This window comes from Haemaphysalis longicornis, unplaced genomic scaffold (genome assembly GCF_048455015.1).
Source record: "Haemaphysalis longicornis isolate Haplotype H1 unplaced genomic scaffold, Haemaphysalis longicornis Haplotype H1 scaffold_11, whole genome shotgun sequence".
NCBI lineage: Eukaryota > Metazoa > Arthropoda > Arachnida > Ixodida > Ixodidae > Haemaphysalis > Haemaphysalis longicornis.
In genome coordinates, this window is record NW_027526214.1 from 78,820,824 (window position 1) to 78,829,180 (window position 8,357).

Consider the following 8,357-nt stretch of genomic DNA (forward strand, 5'->3'; position numbering starts at 1 on the left):
CGGATGGATGAATGGACGGATGAATGGATGGGTGGATGGTAGGATCGTTGGATGCTTGGATGGGTGGATGGATGGATGGGTAGATTGATGGATGTATAGATGGATGGATGGGTGGATGATCAGAAGGATGAATGGATGGAAGGACGAATGAACGAATGGACGGATGGACGTTCGGATGGATGGATGAATGGATGGTTGGATGGGTTGATGGGTGGATGGGTGAATGGATGGATGGATGAATGGGTGGACGAATGGACGGACGGACGGGCGGACGAATGGGTTGATGGATGAGGGGATGGGTGGATCAGTGGGGTGATGGATAAATGGTGGTGAAACAGCGCGCAAAAAACCAGGACAGAAAGAAGAGGACAACAACACGAGGGCTGACTAACAACTGAAGAGTTTATTACACAAAAGAAAAATATATAAGAACGTGTGTGACCGTAACAATCTTGATCTTGACATTATCTCACAAGTGCACAGATCAACCAGTAATACAACATCTGTCCAGAAAGTCTACTTCGCAGTCCAGTAGCGATATGGCGGTGCTGCGCTTGGGCTTCGTCGTTTTTCGGCTGGAACCACCGGCAACTTCACTGAACACCATCAAGACCGACATCGTTCGTTTCGGCAGCTCACAGGGAACACGTGGATAACAGTTGCATCCAGGTGGGCCGATTTTTAACAACTCTACGGCCGACTATCGCCCCACCACTTTGGCGGCGCCGATAGGCCAAACGGCGATGCTGATGCAGGTTGCTTGGTACATGCCTCCCGAGGCAACATGGCAACCTCTACGATCAACCAGCGTGGATACCACCCGCATGCCATGGCGTGGGATACGGTTCCGATTTCCGAGACGCCAAATTCTGGTTTTACACCGAGATTTCGGAGCAAAGCTCTCAACGACGCGGTAGCGCGCCACTCGCAAGCCAACACCAAGAAGGCAGCGTCAGACGCCACCCCAGCGACCGGTACGCCGGCAGACAAGACGAAGCCTCCCGCCTCACGTGCCGCTGGACGCAAAGGCACGCTTATCACCAAATGGAAGCCTCGACCCTTCCCAAAACCGAATCCGGACGATTACGTAATGGTCGTAAAGCCCCGTGAGTGCATCTCGCTGCATGAAGCTTTCTCCGAGAACTGGTACGGAACCGCGTTCAAGGCGTACGTCTGGCACGAGCGAGCTGAGTGTTTGACAGTTCTTCCCTCGAGAGAGCAAAATCTGATTGCCATTCATACCCCGCCCGGACCCCGACACGGTGGACAAGTTTATCGGGGACTTCGCGGTGAACATCGAGCGCAGGCAGGTCCTGCTACGCGGGTACCTACGACAAGACTAAGGCAATGTTTGCCACGGAGTCATCGAGGTCCGCAACACAGATACGACGGAGACGCTTCGCGAGAGCGTGCGTTGCAGATCAGGCACCATCGTCGAGGTGCGTAAATTTGGAACATCGAACAAGGCGCGCGTGACGTTCGCTGGCCAGAAGAAGCCGCGCTTTGTTCACTACTACACAATGTTGATCCCCTTCCAACCCTACTACCGAACGATTCCGGCCTGCGGCAAGTGCGGTGTCGTCGGACATCGGATGGACGCTTGTCCCAACCCAAGACCGGATACGTGTGGCCTGTGTGGAGAGCAGGTGCAGATTGTGGAAGAGGAAGTGCGGGTTCCTCATGACTGTGTACCAGTGTGCTCTGTGTGTGGCGGAGCGCACGCCACCATCTCACGAGCGTGTACGGCCAAGTACGGTATCTCCAATGCGGCGGCTCCAAACGGCAGAAAATCCTGAATGGCGGCCAAGAAACGTCGCCAGCCTCAGACTCGCGATGAACCCGGTGAGCCACCGCGCCGGGACAATGTCAAGACAAACAAGCAAAATCCCTCTACCGGAGCAGGCAGGAAGCAGCCGATGGTGCAGTCCTGCAGTGGTGGGGGCCAGGCAGGGGCCAACGCCGTCAAAAACGGAAAGCAGGTGAGCGGTACGGGCGGGGCTGCCTTCTCGTCCCCCCCCCTAATCGTCCCCCTTCGGTGCGCAGAACGGAGCGAAATATTTTGAGCAACCTGCAGGCACAGATTGAGACGTTGCAAAAAAGATTAGCAGCAGCCGAGGCAATATAGAACCAATTAGTCTGCCCTCTTCCCCCCCCCCCCCCGCAGGAGAGGCAATTGAGAGTGAGACTGGCGCAGCGGCGAAGGATGCGCTAGCCGCTCTTCTTGAGGCTGGTATGAGCGCCCTTGAAGCCGGAATGGACAGTGTGATAACTCGTCTCCAAAATCAAATCTCAACTCTCGTAGAAGCTGCGATCGGAAAAATAACAGAGGCCATCACCACCCTCATAGCACAACAAGTCGCGCGTTCCAACAAACTAACCGGTCTAATTAAGGACGTGTGCGGCCGGTACCCCAAAACTTCACGACGACAGATTGATCTTGATGATGATGACAGTTGCTCCCTAGCGGGAATGCAGGACAATCTTCACCCCGCTAGTGCTGGCTCGGGAGCGCCGCTATCACAATCACTCGTTAACCTCACCGACCATAGCAGGCAGCCCTAAAATTCGGAAATACGCACGATCAAATTCGGCCACCCCCATTCAAATCACCCAGTGGAACTGTCGGGGCTTTGAGTCGCGCACAAAGCGGGACGACTTCCGACTTTTCCTCGCGATGTTTGAAAGCCTTCCTGCTGTGGTAGCCCTTCAAGAGCCAGGCAGTGGTGCCACGCTCACAAACTATACTACGTTTCAGCAAGACCCCTTATCCTGCATCTCCGTGCATAAAAATTACACGGCCTACTTTTTTGACCTTGACCTTAAGCCAAAATTCTCGTACATGATGGTAACACTCCTTCCGCTGCGCAAACAGTACCCGCCACTACACGTTAAACATCCATTGCTCGCTAGACTAGCCAATATTACATTCGCAGACCTTTTTAGCCGCGCCTTAAAGTCTGCGGGCAAGGAGCCCCTGGGGATTGTGGGTGATTTTAGCGCCCCGAGCACACTTTTATTTATTTATTTATTTTTTTTTCCTCAAGGGTCCCTGGACGGGACATTACATGAGGGGTGGGGATACAAATGTTTGAGTATTACAAAAGCAGACGAGTAAAAAACAGTGAAAACAGCAAACAAACGTCTGTGTAAACGAAGACACAATAATGTGCGAATACTATTCGTAACACAGGCAGAATTCATTACACGGTTTGGGGGGATATAATCGCAGTGACAAACATCATTAGCAACTGCAAGCGAACAGCAGGCATGCAAATACACTCTGAATGCTGTGTGACACAGCAGGATCCTTTACACGGTTTAGGGAGACATAATCGCAATGGCACAAAGTATTAGTCACTACAAGTGAACAGTAAAAGGTCAACCACAGAAATCAGTACTGCAATTCAACATACAGTATATGAACTGGTTTGGGGCGAAAAAAAAAACAAAAAAAGGGCACAAGACAATAGTCGCAATAGGTCACACGGGCTCGGAAACGGTTGTTAGTAACTTTTTGAATGTTTCTGTATCTTTGGTATTAACAATGTTATCCGGTAGAGCATTCCAGTCTTTAGCAGTTCGAATAAAGAGTGACTGTGCGAATGTGTTGGTTTTAGGGCGAGGGTACAGAACCTGCTTCGAGTTGCTGCTTCGAGAACCTGCTTCGAGAACCTGCTTCGAGGGATATGTGCGTGAAGAGCGGCGTGGACGTAAGTTGGCATGCGGAACCTATGTCCACGCTAGGCCTAACTCTTCACACCAACCCTGCGTACTCAACTCGTGTGGGTAATTCCGTGACCCGGGACACATGTCCGGACCTTACGCTCACAAAAACATCCAATATTCAGATTGGATGAAAGGGGGCAAAGCACCTGGTGAGGATCAGATAACAGCAGACCTCTTGAAGGATTGCGGCGAAATTGTACTTGAAAAACTGGCAAACCTGTATACGCAATGCCTAATGACCGCAGTGGTACCGGAATCTTGGAAGAACGCGAACATCATCCTAATCCGTAAGAAAGGCGACATGAAGGACTTTAAAAATTACAGGCCGATCAGCTTATCGTCAGTCGTCTACAAGGTATTTACCAAGGTAATCGCTAACCGAATCTCTGGAACCTTAGATTTCAGTCAACCTAAAGAACAAGCAGGGTTCCGTAAAGGTTATTCAAAAATGGACCATATTCACACCATCAATCAGGTGATAGAAAAGTGCGCTGAGTATACTGAACCCCTATATATAGCCTTCATAGATTATGAGAAAGCATTTGACTCAGGCGAAACCCTAGCATTCATTCAGGCATTACGGAACCAGGGGGTAGATTAGCATTATGTAAGAATACTAGAGGATATCTACAATGGGTCTACAGCTACCATCATCCTCCATAGGGAGAGCAGTAAAATACCTATAAGAAAGGGTGTCAGACAAGGAGACACGATCTCTCCAATGTTATTCACAGCATGCTTACAAGAAGTATTCAGAACGTTGGATTGGGAATAGGTGGGCGTAAGCGTTAATGGAGAATACCTCAGTAACCTCAGATTTGCAGATGACGTTGCCTTGCTAAGTAACTCGGGGGCCGAATTGCAAAGCATGCTTTCCGCACTGGGCGAACAGAGTAGAACCGTGGGCCTGAAAATAATATGCAGAACACTAAAGTAATGATCAATAACCACGGGACAGCACAGCAGTTTGAGATAGGTGGCGAGGCAGTGGAAATGGCAAGAGAATATATCTACTTAGGCCAAGTTGTGACCCCAGATCCCAACTATGAGGCAGAGATAATTAGAAGGATCAGAATGGGGTGGGGTGCATATGGCAGACATTCTCAGATAATGAATAGCAGCCTACCATTGTCGCTGAAGAAGAAAGTGTATGACAGCTGCATCTTACCGGTACTGACCTACGCGGCAGAAACTTGGAGGCTCACTAAGAGGGTTCAACTTAAATTGAGAACGACTGAGCAGGCAATGGAGCGGAAAATGATAGGTGTAACATTAAGGGACAAGAAGAGAGCGGAGTGGGTCAGGGAGCAAACTGGTGTTAAATACATATTAGTAGAAATTAAGAAGAAGAAATGGACGTGGGCAGGGCATGTAATGCGAAGGCAAAATAACCGCTGGTCATTAAGGGTAACAGAGTGGATCCCTAGAGAAGGCAAGGGTTGCAGGGGGCGGCAGAAAGTTAGATGGGCAGATGCGATCAAGAAGTTTGCGGCGATAAATTGGTCACCGTTGGCACAGGACCGAGGTAATTGGAGAATAATAGGAGAGGCCTTTACCCTGCAGTGGGCGTAGATAGGCTGGTGATGATGATGATGATGATGATGCAGATTGGGTCAACAACGAGGTGACCCTCGGCAGCGACAACTGCATACTCAACACCACCATTCGCTCCCGTCACTTGGCAAGAGCTTACGCAGAGGCAAAATTACCCGATTGGACAAATTTAGACAAACATACACTAACTCCACCACCATTAAGGAGCAAAGGTACCCCGCATGGTCCCAGTAATTGGTTTCGACCCTTCGCTCCACAGAAACCCACATTAAACTCTCGGATACGACTGCGGAGGTGGATAACTACGTCCTCCATATTTAGGCTGCTCGGCACAGCCTCGTCCGCCGGTGGCGCCGACAAAAACACAAACGAAAACTGAAAATTCGCTTAGCCGAGCTAACCCAGCGAGCGGCGGAGTACGCGGCCCAGCTCGCCGACTCTAACTGGGTGGACCTAGTGTCACTAGATAAGGTTACAGAGTATCGGCACTCTTTTCTCCTATTGTTCCGTGCCGCCACCGTGATCATTGGTCAGTTCGCTTCACGTGACATTTGTTTACACTGCGACGGTTCATGCGTTTTATGCGTTTTATGCGTTTTATGTCGGTCAACTGTGGTATTCTCAGCTTGTCAGCCCTGCTCTGCGGCTGCGCACGACTGCCGTCGTTCCGAACGTGATTAAAAGATAACGCGCTTCGCAGCATTTCGGCTGCAGAAGTGTGTCTGAAGATGCGGTGTTGCGGCGTCTTCGGCAGGGTTGTTTACAAATGACCTCGTGAAAGTGAGCGGTGAGGCCGCAGAAGTGACAGTCTGGCAACACTGATTAGCACCAAAATGGCCGCCGTTGCTCACTTGCGTGCCTCAGTGACGGTACTCTGTAGCTTATTTAGTGACACTAGGTGGACTGTTGCAACACGGCCGCGCCACGAATGTCCAGTAGGAGTATCTGGCGCCTCTTCCGCGCCTTGATCGATCCGACCCAAGCTCGAACAGAGACACAAAAGCATCTCCGACGATTCACAGCTTCGATGAGGACACGACAAAATTGGCATGCAAACTGCGAGACCAATACCTAAGCACACAGCAGGACCCCCGAGGATCCGCGTACTCGTATGCAGGTAGCGAGAACGCGGAGCTGGATCAAAACTTCCAGCTATACGACCTAAAGGCGGCCCTAGCAAAAATGAGGTGAGGAACGGCACCAGGACGGGATCACAGCTCAGTGAAACTACTTGCAAATCTTCCCGACTCTGCCTACACTATGCTCCTTGCTTACTTCAACTCTATTTGGCTAGGGGAAACACCCCTCCCGATTAATTGGAAGACCGCCATGGTCACCTTCATACCCAAAGCGGGCAAAGCCATTAACACGGACAACCTCCGCCTCATCTCTCTTACTTCTTGTGTGGAAAAATTAAAGGGACACTGAAGTGATATGTAAACATTGCGGGATTACTTTTGCAAATTGTAGTCCGGAGTCCCCAGGCCATGTTTCGACCACCCTGGGCGCGTTTACGCGATTTTATTTAGTAGAAAAATTAATTCGAAAATGCTGTCCTCCTCTCTTTACGCTCGCCCATTTTCTGCGGCGTTTTCGTGTGACGTCAGGAGGGGATAAGCTGGCAATTGGCTGCGCCACTGCACGGCTCCCCGGCCTTCAGACAGAGTCAGTCGGCCCAGCGTTTCGTCCGCCGGCCGCCGACGGCTCGTCGCAATTCGTTCGCTCAGTTGAAACGAAGCCAGGACACGCTTGTTAATGGTAGAATTTGCCTTTCTTTACTTGGTTAGTTTGTACACTGTATCTAGCTCCAAGTCAAGGTCGCTTCACACAAGCGCTGCACAAGCGCACATGCGACGCTTCGCTGACTGGTATGCCAATAGGAAAATATAAGGCCTCTTGAAGGCGGGAGAAGAGTCAGCGAAGTCAATATAGGTACTAATGAAATAAAATCAACTGATATTTTTACCGTACAGCGTAAAACTAGGGTGCGGGAAGCACTTTTTTGCGATGGGCGAACAAGCGCAGCGGTCAGCAGCACCACTACGCATCTGCGAACGCTTTTCCGTCTACGAAATGCAATTGCTAGACGTGAGCTATTGTGGAAACTCGGGAGACGCTTACTGCACGAGCGCAATACAACAAATAGTCATCTAAGCTGCTTGAAATGCCAAAACTAAATAAAAGTGTAAACTGGTTATACAATATATACCCTATATTACCAAGGCCAGAGAAGCCCGCTCCGTGGCCGAGCGGTCTGGGGTGCAAGGTTCGCTACCGCAAGTATTTTGCAAGTCACGAGTTCGAATCCCCGCGGGTACGTCCTTTTTTTTTTGTAAGTTAACTTTTTCGTTTTCCGCCCATGTTTTCTATATTGAGTTCTCCTTTTTTTGGGCCGCAACGTTCATGGCTCCACGAACTAGTTCACAAAACTCGCGCAGGCTGGCACTGGCGCGTTAGCGAGTTCTCGTTGGCGTGCTGTTGCCATAAGCACCGACTGCTTGCAGGCAGTGGGCACAGGCCAGAATGAACAGACCCTTGGCCTGGTGCGAACACGCTTTTTACGACACAGGCATGAGGGAGGCAAGCTCCAAATATGGGGGAAAAGCGCATGACATTTGGGCGTCTGCAGGTACGCGGAGGGCGTTCATGCACTGCGTAGGTTTCGGCTAGTGAATGCTACGATTCCAATCCGTCCTAGGAGTCTTATCTTTATGCATTTTTGCAGCTGACAACATGGCAGAAGCGTGGTACGATGATTACTGATTTATGGAGAATGTCCATCCAACAACGCCAATGGTTGTGTTTTACAGAACCGAAACCGAAACCGAAACTTGTTTGGTTGCTCACCTTGGGCATCGTCCAATCACGGTGCCCACTCCTCCTAACGTCACAGCTTTAGTTGGTGCGGCCGCCGCAAACCGCGCATGGTAGTTTTTCTTCTTTCGCGCTTTGTAAAAGAATTACCGATTTGTCAACCGAATAAACGATGAAAAGTGTGCTAATTTGAGCCAGTCTACGCAGTGCAAGCAAAAACCGGAGCTTGACAAATTCACTTCAGTGTCCCTTTAATGGAGATG

At 50.3% G+C, this 8,357-nt stretch overlaps 1 pseudogene; it reads left to right on the forward strand.

The window, feature by feature from the left end:
- The first annotated feature begins 784 nt into the window (after window positions 1-784).
- On the forward strand, window positions 785-2,562 carry LOC144160866 (uncharacterized; annotated as a pseudogene).
- The last annotated feature ends 5,795 nt before the right edge of the window (window positions 2,563-8,357 follow it).